This window comes from Equus asinus, chromosome 21, assembly GCF_041296235.1.
Source record: "Equus asinus isolate D_3611 breed Donkey chromosome 21, EquAss-T2T_v2, whole genome shotgun sequence".
Taxonomy (NCBI): domain Eukaryota; kingdom Metazoa; phylum Chordata; class Mammalia; order Perissodactyla; family Equidae; genus Equus; species Equus asinus.
This window is the reverse complement of record NC_091810.1, coordinates 55673464-55689156: the sequence shown is the minus strand read 5'-3', so window position 1 is coordinate 55689156 and position 15693 is coordinate 55673464. Positions and strand designations below refer to the sequence as shown.

General features: G+C 45.3%; 1 protein-coding gene across 3 annotated transcripts in view; it reads left to right on the top strand.

Annotated features, from left to right (window-relative positions):
* The first annotated feature begins 809 nt into the window (after positions 1-809).
* The window catches only part of TRAK1 (trafficking kinesin protein 1), a 177734-nt gene continuing 162850 nt past the window's right edge, over positions 810-15693 (top strand). The window contains exon 1 of one of the 3 annotated variants that reach the window (XM_070492967.1): positions 810-1148. The gene's annotated coding sequence lies outside the window, so the exon portion shown is untranslated. Of the gene's footprint in view, positions 1149-14054; positions 14554-15693 lie in introns of those variants that run through there. The other 2 variants (XM_070492972.1, XM_070492969.1) reach the window with 2 other exon arrangements.

The following is a 15693-nucleotide window of genomic DNA, read 5'->3' as shown; positions in this document are numbered from 1 at the left end:
TATGACCTTTGGGCAGAGACTAGGCCAAAGCTGTGGACTCAGCAGCCTCAACTGGAAGTGAGCTAACGCGGGTTGCTCCCCGTTAAACAGTCCATCAGTGATTTGCATAATAGAGTGGCCTGTGAGCACTTACTTCCTGGATCGTTTCCTGATTCCCCCGCACCCCCGCCTCCTCCCTCACCCTTGGTGGCATTTTGTTCAGACTGCCCCTCCACATCTCCCCCACTTCCGGACTCTGTCCTCCCCTACTTGAAGACTAAGGGTTGCTTTCCTCGGGGACGGCCCCGTCTGCAAGAACAGAACGCCTGGACTTGCACTGCGTTCATGGCAAACAGTACCCCTGCGAGTCCCATCTTCCCTTTAGACTGATTCTGGACGGACACCGAGAAGTGCTAGAAGTAAATAAGCGCTCGGGGCGGGTGTGATAGCTTTTCCCGACCCAGGTATTTCGCCAGGTCTTCTCTGTGCCCAGCAGGCGCGGGTAAAAGCGCAAGGGCGGGCCAAGGGCCGCGGCTGGAGAAGCTCCGGGCGCTGACACTCGCCCGCCCGTTGGGCATCCTGGAGGGCAGCCCGCAGGTGGCGGCGCGGGGTGGAGGCGCGGGGTGGCGGGCGGGGCCGGGGAAGGGGAGGGCTTGGCGCGCGTCGGGCGGTGACGGCAGCGCGAAGGGGAGGTGCGAACCGCCTGCCCGCCGGGGAGCCATGGCGAGAGGCCGCGCCGCGGCGCCCGCATCACTGCCCGCGTCCCCAGCAGCGCCCCCGCCTGTCGCCCCGCGGCCCACCCGGCCGCCGCCCCCGCGCGCCCCGAGCCCGTGACGCCCGCGCGAGGCGAGTGAGACGCCCCTCGGAGAGGGGCTGCGCACGGGAGGGAGCCCGAGCGCCCCGATCACCCCCGCGTCCGGGACCCCCGGACCGCCAAGTTGGCGGGCGGGCAGCATAAGGAGGAGGCGCCGAAGCCGAGCCCCGCCGCGTGCGCCCCGGTGCCGCCCGACCGGCTGCTGCGGAGGGAATTGGAGCTGCCGGGCGGCCGGGGCCGGGCCGAAGACAACGAGGAGGAGGCGGCCAGGAGAACCGAGCGCCGGGGCAGCTCCGCGCCTGAGGCCCCGGGGACCGCGGCTGCCACGGGCCCGCGCTCCGTGCGCCTCTCGCGGGTAAGCTCGGGGTCCGCTTACCCGTGCCTCCCGCGCATCGGGCCCGAGGGCTGGAAGGGGAAGGACACTGGTGTTGCGGGAGTGTGGGCGCGTGATGTGTGGCGGCGGGGGAGGCCAGGCTCCGGGACCCTGTCGGGGCACTCCCCCTCCTGCATTGGCCGCACCTGCGGGAGGCCCTTGGGCGCCCAGAAGGGTGCCCATAGGACATCGTGTCAGTCACGCCGCGTGGCCTGGATTCTGGGCTCCGGCACTCCGAGGTGACAGTGAGACGACCTTCAAAGAGCCCTGAGCTGAGCCAGGCCAAAAGCGCGAGCAGCACCCCGATTCCCCCTCACCTGCAAAACTAATGTAAATTACATCTTTGGGATTTGTCTGGGACCGGACAGATGGCTTTAGGACCCCCTCCTTTCCATCCTGAGAGTTACCAAGTTCACTTTGTCACTTTTTTGATATCAATTTTTAAGTTCTTTTCGAATCTCCAAGGTCAGCATCTTGCAGGTAAAAATAAACATCATGTTTCTTCTTTTCTAAAGTTGTGTTTAGCGAAGCACAAGTCCAAAACCCAGCTGCTCCTGTGGCTGGTGCTGGACGCCCACCACCCGTTACGCCTCCGTGTTGTAGAACCCTTCCCTGCACTTACTCAGAAATTGAAATCAGCGTCCACTTCAAGCGTCTCCTAAGTATGAGTGTTAGGCCTCTGATTTTTTAAAAAAGTTTTTTTCCAATAGGCTTCATCGGAACTTAATTGCTTCAAACAAGTGTGTAAATGGTGTCAATGTTGTCTGTGAGTGTGTAGGCAGGACGGGTACCCTTTTGTGGAGTGTCTTTGGGTTATCTATGGCAGGTGACAGACACCACCGCAAAACAAGCTAGGACAGGGTCCTTTCCGGTTTCCATCTGCAAGAGCAGCAGAGAGGGAGGTGGCCAGACTGAGTAATGTCCAGCCCTGAAGCAGTCTGCACTGAGGAGGGTGTCCCAAGTTCCACTGGAGGATGACAGGCAGGGAGCTTGGCTGGCAGGTTCAGAGTTGGACTTGGAGTGACAGATGGTGCCTTCCCCTCTCTCTTGGTTTGGAAAGGTCACGCTTCTGTGCCTTTTCATCTCTGACCCCAGCTTTATCACAGAGGTACTCAGACAAGTGTGGACTGAGCCACCTGAAGAGCTGAGCCGGGCTCAGGGATGCTGAGCTGGGTTAGAAAGCCCATGACTGTGGGCAGCAGGTTTGGCAAGAGTTGGTTTTCAACTTGGCCCCAGTGTGAGCTGTTTCCTGTTTGATGCCCCAGGGACCTGTGGGATTTGGTTTCCCATCCCCAGCTCTCCCTGGTGTGAGCCTCCACCCTGGCTGTGTTGCGTATGCTCCTCTCTGCTGAGTTAAACAAAAAAAAAGTACACTGGCCTTGCAGTGGGAAACCTGGGTTCAGATTACACTCCTCTTTCTCTTTGCTGGCTGTGTGACCCTGGCTCTTTATTTAACCTCTCTGACCTGGCTTTCCCCTCTCTGGGATTGGTCCTTCATTACCACCCCCCCCCCACCCCCACCCCGCTCTCCCCCAACAAACCTCATTGGACTGTTGTAAAGATTGAAGAGTGTTTTAAATGAAAGTATCTGTCTGTAAAAGTTTGTCTGAATGACCTGGAAGGGTTTGCAGGTCTCCTTCCAACCTGACTAGGTTTGTGACTTGGTAACCTTTTTGAGCCCCACAAAGATAATAAAGCAGATATTAAAATAGTAATGATTATCTTATAGGTTTATTGTGAGGGGTCAGATCAAATCACATAAAAGGGCTCTGAAAATAAAAGGGCATTATTCGCGTTGAACTGAGTTCTTAAACTTTCAGTTTCCAAACTGACAGCATCTTACTGTTTGCCATCTGTGGTGGACTTTCTTCCTGTCACTGTGTTCTGAGCCCCTCCCTTGGACCTTACACATAGTAGGATTCTGTACGTGTTAGATGAGTCTTGAATTAACCATCTGGGCTCCCCATCTTGGCTGTGTGCTCCAAGGTGGAGAGCTGACCTTGGGCTTTCTCTGCACCATCAGCTGTTGGTGTTTTCATAGACGTGATTGTTCTGGTGCACCATAGAGCTCATAAGACAGCCGAGGGGCACAAGCAGGCAGGTGGCCACTTTTCCTACAAGGGCAGTTCTTTTTCCCCTGTAGGGCTCAAGTGAGAAAGGCATCGGAAGGTGAAGAGTTCGTTTAAAGTGACTGATGGTTGCAGACGTTAAGTCAAGCCTTTCACCTGTGCTGCAGTTGAACACTATATGATTGAGAAGTTTGATCAACTTGGGGATAAGATTACAACCACCACCCTCTTCAAATATATGATGCTTGGGTGACCCTTGGTTTTGAAAATGGGTCCTGAGCTACTTAACTTATCTGCATTCGGTGTGCACCATGTTTTTTGTGGGGAGAGGGGACAAAGGGGTGCTCCTTTTGGGAGATTAAGATGTTTGGGGGAGAACTGTCTCCACCAACCCCGGGCCTCTTGTGGGTTCTTAGATTTTATTTTATGGTCTTGGGTGAGTGTTGTATGGAGATACACTGTTAAATGGGTCTTCTGGTTCCTCCCCCCTTTTTGCCATCTTCTGAACAAATGTTCCCTATTCTGACTTGCTTTCTTATCAGGTGTGTCCAAATGGTGGCCACCTGCAGTGTTGAAAAGTTCAAAGTTTTGGCAAAGAGACAGTAAATAATGGCATATGTGTGAATCCAGATGCCTCTAAGCTACATGTAATACCAAATGACGTGCAGCTGCTTAAAGAAAGGCTTTGACACGTGTTTTATGAAAGGCTGTGTGGCGTTATCATTCACTGAGAAGCTCATTTAATTATGTCTTTGTTAAGAGTGCACCTGAGGTGGAAGAGGGTGGAACAAGGGTGGAAGGGGAGCTCTTAAAATCCTTGTTTGGGCTTCTGGTCCAGCATTCTAGGAAGGACTGCTCCCAGCCTCACCTGGTTAGTGGTGAGAGCTTTTCTGGGCAGCGCTGTCAGTCTTCCTGACGAAGACTAATGGCAGTGACTTCTCAGGTGGCTGCTTACAGCCTTGGGAAAGTCTTTTGGCCTCCAGGTCTCCAGTTGTGAAGTGGGTTATACTGATGCTTCTTAAACTTGCTCCCGCAAACTTCAGGGCAAAGGAACCCTGGAAGGGGGGATTGGGGAGCTCAGCCTGAGGCTTCCAGCACGAGCCTGGACTTTCAGTGTTAGTTCAGTGATTCTTTTGATGAAGACCACAATGCAGGATTCATCTTGTTTATTTTAATATAAAAATGCTTTCCGTTGCTGTCTTGAGTCTGAAAGCACTGGATGAAGATGCGCCTTATTTCTCTGGGGGCTCCTAGAGCGTAAGTATGTGTGTTGCGGTTCGAGAATCTTGGAGCTGGATTCTTTCTAGGGTCTCTTCTAGTTCCACACTTTATGATGTGCCAGGACATTTAAAAGCAGAAGGTAATCTCCTTCCCAGAGGAAGTGGATTTTGTACTAACATCTGAAAAGCATACTCTCCAGTTTGGGGGGGCAATAGGTACATTAGCAAATTAAAGAACCACCAGAATATAAATTATCTGGATTTAAATGTTAAGGACAACCATGCTCTGGGAATTCAGGGGACTTTGAAATCTTTTTGTTTGTTTGTTTGTTTAAGAATTAGTTGAAAATAACTCTGAATGTGTGGAGTGGTTTGATTTTTTCTGAAAAGTATCCCTTTAGCGCATGCCATTCAGAGCACTTCACTATTGGGAGCCTTTTTTTTTTTTCCATATTTTTTTAATTGAGTTAATGATAGGTTACAATCTTGTGAAATTTCACTTGTACATTAGTGTTTGTCATGCGTGTTGTAGGTGCACCACTTCACCCTTTGTGCCCACCCCCCACCCCACCTTTCCCCTGGTAGCCACTAAACTGTTCTTGGTCCATAGTTTTAAATTCCTCATATGAGTGGAGTCATACACAGATTATCTTTCTCTAACTGGCTTATTTCACTTAACATAATTCCCTCAAGGTCCATCCATGTTATTGCAAATGGAATGATTTTGTTCTGTTTTACAGCTGAGTAGTATTCCATTGTATATATGTACCACATCTTCTTCATCCATTCATCTGTTGATGGGCACTTAGGTTGCTTCCATGTCTTGGCTATTGTAAATAATGCTGCAATGAACATTGGGGTGCATAGGACTTTTGGGATTGCTGACTTCAAGCTCTTTGGATAAATACCCAGTAGTGGGATGGCTGGATCTTATGGTAGTTCTATTTTTAATTTTTTGTATTGGGCTCCTTCTTAATGACTAGACTTAGTTACTAGATAGTGTGATTATGTTGACTAAGAAATGCCTCAGTCTCTTGACTTGTATTCACACAGATCAGCCATTAGTAAATGCTACATGTGGTTACATAGATGCAGGTGTATTTACGTCACTTAAAATGACTATTAATTAGAATAGGGATATGGGGTTTGTTTTTTCTTTCTTCTCTCTCCAGGTTTGGAGAGAAAAAGCATGTGAAGAACTGTAGGACTTTAGAAGTTCTCCATCTGTTCCTGTGGTTCTTTGGGTAAAAATCAAAGAATCCTTCCAGGCAGCTCTTTAAGATCCCTGCATACACCGTGGACCTGGAGTTTTTTTGATGGTAGCATTCTGTGAGTTCTCAGTTTTTAAGTTTTGCAAAAAGTGGAGGAGGCGTGATCTAGGGTAGGCTTGCTTCTTTTTGTTATGGGCTTTATCAAATAATTTTCAGTTTGGGATGTGGTCAAAGATAAAATGTCTCCCTAGAATGTTGGAAATGATTTGGCTTCACTTATATGATTGAATCGTGAATTTGAACCGGGAGGAGCAGGTGAGTGATGAGTGTAGAAGCCATCCTGGAATTCATTTTGTCTAAGGACCATTGGGAAACTTTTTCTTGGAAAGCGAGGAGGAAAAATTTCTTTGACCTCCAGGAGCATCGATTGTGCTCAGTGTGATGAGAAAGGCAGGGAGTGAGTGACTGCAGATGGCTCAGCTGTTTATGCCAGAGGGACTGAGAGTCCAGATTCATGGAGGAACCAAGTGGCTGTGGCCTGGGTGCAGAATGGCCTTGGGAAGAGGGCGATGCTCATGAGAGGGAGATCCTGACTGTTGCTGTTTCTGCCTGACTTTTGGTCCTGCCGTCATGAATCAAGCTGGTTGCTGGAGTGTAAGGCCTCACTACTCAACGTGTGGTGGGTGGGCCTGAAGCATCAATATTGCCTGGGAGTTGTTAAACCCGAAGGATCACAGACCCTGCCCAGACCTGCTAAATCTGAATCTGCATTTTTTTTTTTTTTTAAAGATTTTATTTTTTTCCTTTTTCTCCCCAAAGCCCCCCCGGTACATAGTTGTGTATTCTTCGTTGTGGGTTCTTCTAGTTGTGGCATGTGGGACGCTGCCTCAGTGTGGTCTGATGAGCAGTGCCATGTCCGCGCCCAGGATTCGAACTAACGAAACACTGGGCCGCCTGCAGCGGATCGCGCGAACTTAACCACTCGGCCACGGGGCCAGCCCCTGAATCTGCATTTTAAACACATCCCCAGGTGTCATTAATGCTCAGACACTTCTTCATGGTTACACAGAATGTTCCTCTCTAATATGCAAGGCCAGACTTTGCATATGTTGGGAAGAGCAAGTGGCCAGTTTGTGCTTGTTCCCTGCCTTGCTTGGGAGAGTTGGGGCTCAAAGTTGAATTCAACCTCTTGCCCTCCACCGAAAGGAAGGGGGCTAGGGTTTTCGGAAAAGATTGCTGAACCCATTCCTTTCTGAACGCCCACCTCTTCCCTTCCTTCAGTTATGTGCAATGAACTGTAAAATGGGAGGACCCAGGGAAGGAAGGGAGAAACTGTCATTCTAAATCAGTAGTGAGGAAGAGCAGTCCAAAATCCAGCCACTTGTTTACCCTCCTTACCCCGGCACACCTAAAACATTGGGTGATATTTTGAGTTCTTAAAAATGTGCCAGAGCAGTGGATAGACAGTTTTCCGCAAATTCTAGCTGAGTAGTTGAAGCACCCACCCACCCACCTACTCTTTGTTGAGCAAATCCATGTATGTGGGAGGTCACAAGACAGAGCGTCAGGATGGTGAGTGTATCTGTCCCCAGTGTGTGTAACCTCTTCCTCAACCTCCCATCTTCCCTCCTGCTTTCCCAGCAGGTACAGAGCTCTCTGCCTGCCGTGTTCCCTCTCATAACCTCCTGTGGGGGTGGGAGCAGGGAACCTGTCTTTGCCAGATTCTTCGTTTTCTTTTTGCCCCAGAGCTGCCCAAATTCCCCGGTCTGAGAGATGAAAGGAAATCCCTAATGGAATGACCATCTTTTATTTCTGTTTAAAAAAATTGTGGTAAAATAAATATAACATAAGGTTTACCATTTTAGCCATTTTAAAGTGTACAGCTTTGTGACATTAAGTACATTCACGTTATTGTGCAAATATCACCACCATCCATCTCCAGAACTTTTTCATCTTCCCCAACTGAAACTGGACTGATTAAACACTAACTCCCCATTTCCCCCTTCCTCCAGCCCTTAGTAATCACATTCTACTTTCTGTCTCTAGAATTTGCTCAAGGAAGCTCGTTTAAGAGGAATCATAAAATATTTGTCTTTTTGTATATGGCTTATTTCACTTAGCATAATGTCTTCAAGGTTCGTTCACGTTGTAGCATGTACCAGAATTTCATTCCTTTTTAAGGCTGAATATTATTCCGTTGTATATATGTACCACACTTTGTCTATCCGTTCATCCATCTTTGGACACTTGGGTTGCTTTCATCTTTTGGCTATTGTGAATAATGCTGCTATGAACATGGGTGTACAAATATCTCTTTGAGTCCTTGCTTTCACTTCTTTTGGGTCTATACCCACAAGTGGAATTGCTGGATCCTATGGTAATTCTATGTTTAATTTTTGAGGAATTACCATACTGTTTCCCTCAGTGGCTGCAACATTTTATATTCCTACCAGCAATGCACAAGGATTCCAGCTTCTACACATTCTTGCCAACACTTGTTATTTTCTGGGTTTTTTTTTGATAATAGCCTTCCTAATGGGTATGATCTGGTTATTTCTAGTCACTTTTCTCCCTTCATTCTGTTTTTCTTCCAACACTAGCTGTGGTCTTTGCTTTGCTTTGAGCTGTGGGGAATTCCTAGAAAGTGGTAGATATTAGGAGCTCTTGCTTCAACCCTTGCTCCTGATTGCTGTTTAACTCCGGGGGTATCCCATTTAATTTACTTAAATGGATAAGTAAGTGTGGTGGGACTCAGATTATTAAGATTTTGAAGGTGCTAGTGTTTTAGGGTCTGTGTATTTATGGTCTTTCCCTCCATTCTTCCCTTACCTTTTCTATTTTGAATAAAAATTGGAGTGTGTGAGCCGGGGGATCAAAGAGAATAATAGTAGAAAGGCAGTTCAGTGTTTTACATTCTATTTTGTGAGTCTGAATACAGGGTTCTAAGGGTAAATTTGGCTTGCCTGTTGGACCTTGACTTTGAGTAGGGGTGTTTGGTGGTTTGACATCTGCAGAGATCTAGCAGCACAGTTATATTGTCAAGGGCCGTTTTTTATTCAGTGAGGGTCCAAAGATGTGGGCCTGGCCTGCATTGCAGAATTTCAAACCTGGGAAGAAAATTGGAGGTTTACTTAAACTAAAGGGACAGGCAGATTCTTGTCATGTTACAAAATTGGAATTGGTAACCTTTGTGCTGGAGGATTAAAAACACCAAACAAACAAACAAAACCAAACCTATGATTCAGGAATAGCAATATAATGATTTAGAGGAAAGGTGGGGAGAAGGAAAATGAGCAATTTGTTATATGTATGACTCACTGGTGCTGGGTCTGTGAGTGTTACATTTGGCTACAGAATTTCTGAGACAATGGCTTAACTGGCTCTCATAACAGAGAAGAAAAGAATGTCATCCAGACGTTGGGTGTTTCATTTCAACCTTTGCATGTAGGTTATGTTTTAAATAACATGCTGAGTACTGTGGGAATTGACCAGTTCTACTTTATGTGCCTGAGTAAAGCGTAGCCTTGTTTTCATTCATTAGTTAAAAAATAAAAAATTTCAGATTTAATGGTCTGTCTGGATAAATACAGCACACCATGGATGTGTTTGAGGCCATGTTCCTTTTTTTGTCCCTTTAAGATTGATGCTTTGTCAAGGTTAGATTTATTGAACCCAGCCAAGAACTCCTGTTTATGACAGCCAGTGCCTGAATCCTTACCTTATATGATAACCTCATATGGTTATTAAGAGGATTACGTGAATTAATATGTATGCTTGTCCCACAGTAAGCATTGTGTTTTAGCCGTTGTTGTTGTTGTCGAACTCCTCATGATGTGTTCACCCACAAGAAATTTGGACCACATATTCTGTGGCACACCCTACGGGTATGTGCTGGCCTTCATCTTTGTAGTACTAACAGGACGAGCCCTAAAGGCCGAACGAAGTGATGAGGGCTATGGTTTTTGCTCACCTGACAACTAACTTCCCTGCTTTGGCTTTGAGGAGAAAGGGTTAACTCTGCAAGGATCCTAAGGCATTAGAAAAATCTCTTTGGACGTGACATTTACACACAAATATCAAGATGTTTCAAAGGTCTTTTGTGGAAGAAGTGTAGTTTGGTGTTAAATATTTGAGAAATTTGAGAAAACATCTGTTTGAGAAAACAAGGAGAATATTCTTACTATTACAATAGTAGGCAAAAGGTGTGACAAGCAAATCATTGAGAAAATACTCTAAAACGTTGACTGATGCAGTAGATGTGTTTATACTGTACTTGGAAGATAGGAAAATGTTTGTATGCTTAAAAGAAAAGAGAAGTTACTTTAGTACAAGAGGAAAGTCGTAGCAACTATTGAATGTTAACTTGGAAAACTTTTAGCTGGGATGAGTCTCTTGGTATTAGAAGAGAAATGATGCTCTTATGGCAGGGAATAAAGAAAGTAAATATTCCTGGGAATCTGGTTATTTTATCATCAGACTTTTATCCTTTATAGCGTACTGAATTCTCTGTTTGGGGAGAGGCAGCATGGCAAAGAATGATTAGCATAATCAAGTCTGAGAATTTCTCTCACAAATTCAGAAGTTGCATCCACGTTTGGTCACTAGTGTGCAAAAGGGATGTTGTTGGTAGACTTTCCAAAGAGAAGGCCCATGGCAGGCCGGAGGGTGTCTTTAGGAGGAGTGGTTGGCTTCATCTTGATGAACATGCCCCAGGCCAGTGTGTGGTCCTAGGCCTCATCCTTCTCTGGAATGACTGAGACCTGCAGTGAGGGAGGGTGATGACTTCAACTGAGGTAGTTAGTGTGGATGGGAAGAAGTGGATTCGTTTGAATGATGTTGAGGAGGTAAGGCTTGCTTGTTGAAGAGATGGCGGTAGGGGGAGGGAGGGGCTGGGTCAAGGAGGAGACTGAGATTTCCAGACTGGACTAACGTAACTCAGTTGTGCAGGGGTGAGGACCTGGAGGATCCTGTTTTGAATGTACTGAGTTTGGTGTGCTTGTAAAATTTCCAAGTGGAGGTGATTAGGGCAGTGGGACATCTGGGCCTGAGGCTTGGAAGAGAGATCTGAGTATGAAGTAAGGGTTGGGGCCCATCGCCGTGTAGACAGTAGTGATGTCATGTGTAGAAGAACTCACAGAGGACTGACCAGAGATTGACCAGGAGGAGACCAGAAGTGATGGGGGAGAGAGTGTTCTTGCAGCAAACGGTGGGGTTTATGGGGGTCACTCTGCTGTGAGAGGTCAAGTAAGAGGAGGGCTAAAGTGTTCTTTGGTTTTATTTATACATAGTAGGTTTGCCAATACTTGTAAAGTTGTATCACTCGGTTTTCCATGGTTCAGAAGAGACACTGGCTTAGCCTTTTAGTAACATGTTGACGATAAGCATTCTTGTGGTGTTCAGGAATATTTGCACATTTCCTTGCCAAGTATCATGTATGCTTATCTCACGGGTGTCTATTTTATGGATTCCTGAATTTAGTGAGCTCTGAATTAGAGATTTTACTGTACTTTCTTGTGATTCTTATACACCTTGAAGTTTTAAAGTTTGTACTGTTGGAGCTGTAGAACCATGGTAAAATTGGAGGGAATTAGAAATCGTTTGTTTTAGCAAAGAGACCTCTGCAGCCCCATCAGAATGGATACAGTAAGAAATTTGGCAACCAACCTTTGGTGAGGATGTGGAACAACTGGAAGGCTCATGCACTACATGCAAGAAAGAACAACCACTTGGAAAACTGGCAATATTTACCAAAGCTGATTATATACTTTATGACCCAATGATTCACTCCTGGGCATATAAGCAACGGAAATGGGTGCTATGTACTTAGTTCATAGCAGCTTTACTCATGATAGCCCCAAACTATCCATTAACTGGTGACTCTTTAAACAAATCGTGTTATATCCATTCAGTGGGATACTATTTTTGAATAAAAAGGAATGATATACTAATACATGCCACAAATGGATGAAAGTTACAGACAAAATCTTGAGCACAAGAGACCAGACACAAAATTATACACTGTATTATTCCATTTTCTGGAAGTTCAAATAGACAAAACTATCCTGTCATAAGGATCAGAATAGTGGTGGTTACCTATGAGGGGTATTGACATACAAGGTGTGTATTAAAGTAAAAATTAGTGGAGCTAAATCCAGGAGATAATTAAAGATTCCAGTTAATTTGGCAATTAAAGTGAAATATTTGGTCCACAGAATTTAACTGTGCTCCAACTCTTAGTTTTCATCTCATCCCTTTCCTCCCTGGCCCTTGGAATCATTGAGAACACACACACACACACACACCCCACCCCCACCCCCCCCACCCCCACCCCACCCCCCAGTAGATGTCCTTAAGGTGGTTGTTGTTCAGTCTTTGGCACAGCTAATGAAGCCTGGGTATTTCTTCTTTTTTCCTTGGTTCACCCAGAGCGTATTGTTGTTATTGTGGGCCAGGCCTAGACGAGGGTAAAGTGACTGAGGCACCTGCCTAAGGTACAAAATTTAAGGGGGGAAGTTGCCAAAAAATTTAATCAAAATAAACATATTTTAAGGCAATATTAAGAAAAATCTAAATTAATACATAAAAATTTTTGGTGAACAAAATATCAAAGTTTTTAATAAAGACAGAATCGGTATTACTAATTTTTCCTTTTGCCTCTGGCTCCGATATGGCTTGGCAAGGAACTGTTGCGGGCCGGAAGGTGCAGCCAGGAGGATTCTTTAAGACTTCAGAACTGTAGATTCGACCTGATTGTATGACCTAAAAAGAGTGAAAGTAAAAGGACAAGGTTGAGAGATAAAGACTGAAATAGCAATTGATTGTGTTAATGCTTTTAGTGTTTTGTGAATGGAAGCAGCTCTGTTGTGCCTTGGAAAGGATTCTCAGTATATTAAACATTCCAACCAAAGGGAATAATGTGTAAAAGTACTTATAGTCCTTGAAAAATTGTCATGGTTCTTTAAAGTAGCACTCAAAATTCATAAAAAACTTATGGCAAGAGTGACTTTAGTGATATAAATCAAAACAAGAAATTGTTAAGGCTTAGATAACTTATTCATGGCATTAACAAGGTATAAAACAGTGTCTTTTACTGTGTAACAGTGTTTAACAGTAGAAGAAGTTAATGATTTGCCCACCTTTTAGCTAATCATGTGATTGCTATTGATATAATTACCTGGTAGGCAGGGATAGAATCTGGTAATTTGCTAGCCTGGGTATTGCATGCTTACAAACACATCCGTGCTATTGTATGTTACTAAGCGCGGTTTCTGAAATGTGGCCTTCTTTGTCTTTTTCTGGTGAATAAACCCCATGTATCATGTCCGTTTGGCTCTCCTTGCCATCAGGATGTGTTGCCTGGACCGAGAGAGAGAGAGAGAGAGAGAGATCCCAGATTTTTCAGCTCCTCTTCCAATTGCCATGGCTACAGTATCAGTGCCAACTGGAGTCTCCTCTCCCGTCACTTTCCGCTAGGCTTCCCCTTCAAGCTGAAATCCTTCCCCTTCCTGATGCCAAGGGGCAATTTCTTCAAGTGCCAGAGAGCTTTTAAAAGTGTACTGTTATGGGAATCAGTTTCAAAAAAATTAAACCGGAAAGGGTTAAAACTTCCCAAGTTTGTAAGACCTCCCTTCTTTGTTCACAACCCCCACCCCCCTTTCCGATTTTGCTGTGCATCGTTCCCTCCTAGCAACGCGCAGTGGTCAGTGGGAAAGTCAAGCCTGGCTGAGGGCCTCCCTATCAGAGACAGTCCTCCCCAGACGTGAGTCCCCAGGGCTCCTGGAGCGGCTTACACCCTGTACCTTGGTGGCAAGCGTACTTGGTGGCATACCGGCCTTTCATTGTACATGGAGGGGTTTTTCATTAGGAATTCTATTTCTTTAATAGGCGGTGGGCTATTCAGATCTTTTCTTTCATCTTGTGCCAGTTTTGGTAGGTTGTATATTTCAACAAGTTTGTCCATTTCATCTAAGCTGTTGAATTTATGGGCATAACTATTATCATTTTCATGTCTAGAAGATCTGTAGTGATGTCCTCATCTTTTGTTTCTGATATTTGCCTTTCATGTTAAGAACATGTTTGTTCAAAGGAACTGCGAGATCATAGTAACTTAGCTCAGGAAAATGGGTGGGGGTGGTTTCAAGAAAGGGAGAAAAAAGACAGTGGAGGAAATGAAGCTTGGATGTGAGGAGGGCCAAGGAGCCGGCCTGTCCCTGTTGTTGGTGCTGCCTCTCTCTGGAGGAGCAGCCGGGAAGGAGTGGTCACGTGGGCGGTGAGCTCATTAGGCTGGGGACACCAGCTGTGCTATTATTAGGGCTTTTAAGGTCCGTGGCAGATGTTCTTAGGCAGAGATCCAGCCTCGTTCACTTCCCACATATGGCATAATACAGTACATGGAAAAAGAGCGACTTGGTAACAAATAGCTTTTCCATGAAGCACATCACTACTTTTTCCCATGAACTTTTTCCTTCTCTTTCTTAGTGTCATTTTCTCTCTCTGCTGTTCGATCTTTTTCTGTCTGTCTTTCTGTTTTCTCTGTGTGCCTTTTTCCCTGTCTTTGTCTCTCTGTCTTTGTCTCTGCTGTTTGGCCTGTCTTTCCCTCCCTCTCTTTCTTCTTTCCTTCCTTTCTCTGTCTCTCTCTCTCTCTCTCTCTCTCTCTCTCTCTCTGTCCTCCCCTCTCCTTCTCTGTGTCTCTCTCTTTCTATTTCTGTGTTGCTCGCCTCGGCACTCCCTCTGGCCGCCCATCCCACACTTCCTTCTTTTCTTGTTTAGGCCCTTTTATTTAACTTTCTGTTGAAGTAGAAAAGGATATAGAGGGACATGAAGAAATTTTGCCCATTTTGGGTTAAGAGTGAACCTCGGCGTTTCATAGAAAGTATAAGGAGTGCAGGTAAGTCCGAGGGTGATTGTGCCCTGGAGACTGTCTGGACAAATGCCTGTTTTCAATGGCCTGGTTAGCTTACTACCCTCTTCACTCCTGTGGCGCAGCAGCGGCTGTAGGGCTGCTGTAACCCAGACAGACCGATGAGCCGGCCGGGGCATTGATTTTCGTTGTTTATTTTTGCACATAGTTTGTGCGTGGTTAGTCTGTCTGACAATTTCTCCTGCCACTGTTATCCTGGATCTCACCCACCAACTTTTACCAGTAAGCTTCCCTGTGACCCCTCCCGCTTCCGTCGTTTTTATAGTAACCCTCACCTTGGCTTGGAATCACAAGGTGGAATCAGTATCAAATTGACTTATTGTTCTGAGGGACTGAATTCCTACAGGAAATCTGCTGTTATGTGATATGACCTCAATGTATATTTTTTAAAGTGCAGAGTGATGCAAGCTTCCTTATAGAAGCTTCCTATTGTTTATTTCAAAGTGCTGATATTTTGATATATTTGCGTTAATTTTGTAGCTGTGACACAAAATTAGTTACCCGATCGTATTTTTATTTCAAAAATAATGAAATAATACATGTATCTATTAGTGTGATTTCTTACTCTAATAATGGCTACAAGTGTCAGAAGTAGATTTTAAGAAAAGCTTCTTTAACCTGGGCATTTTTCTTTAGAAGGAAGTAAATGTAATTACTTTAGAAAAAATTATTTTTTGGAGTTTAAAAATTATTTAGTTGGAAATAAGATTTAAAAAAAGCCCCAAACCTAAACTATAGAGGAAGATGAGGATGAGAAGAGAGAGACTGAACTGGGCAGCTAATTATCCACGTTGATTTCTTTGCTAATTCAGAGATTGAGAAAGAAAAAACAGGAACAACTGTTTTTCACTTCCCTAACTTTAGTTTATCTGAAGGAGGGGAATCATAAAGCTTTTAGAGACTGAGCTGACGTGTATATGCCATACGTGCTGGCTGAGTGGTTCATGCTTATTCCAGAAACGTATGGTTGGTTCTGATTTCATAGGTCTTTAACAGGTCAGAGTCACCTCTGTTTGGTATCAGGTGATTCCTGGCAGAATGGGTAGCTGGAGACCTTCTGAGAAGAATGATTACTAAGTGTATATTGACTGGCTTCCCTGGGCCAGG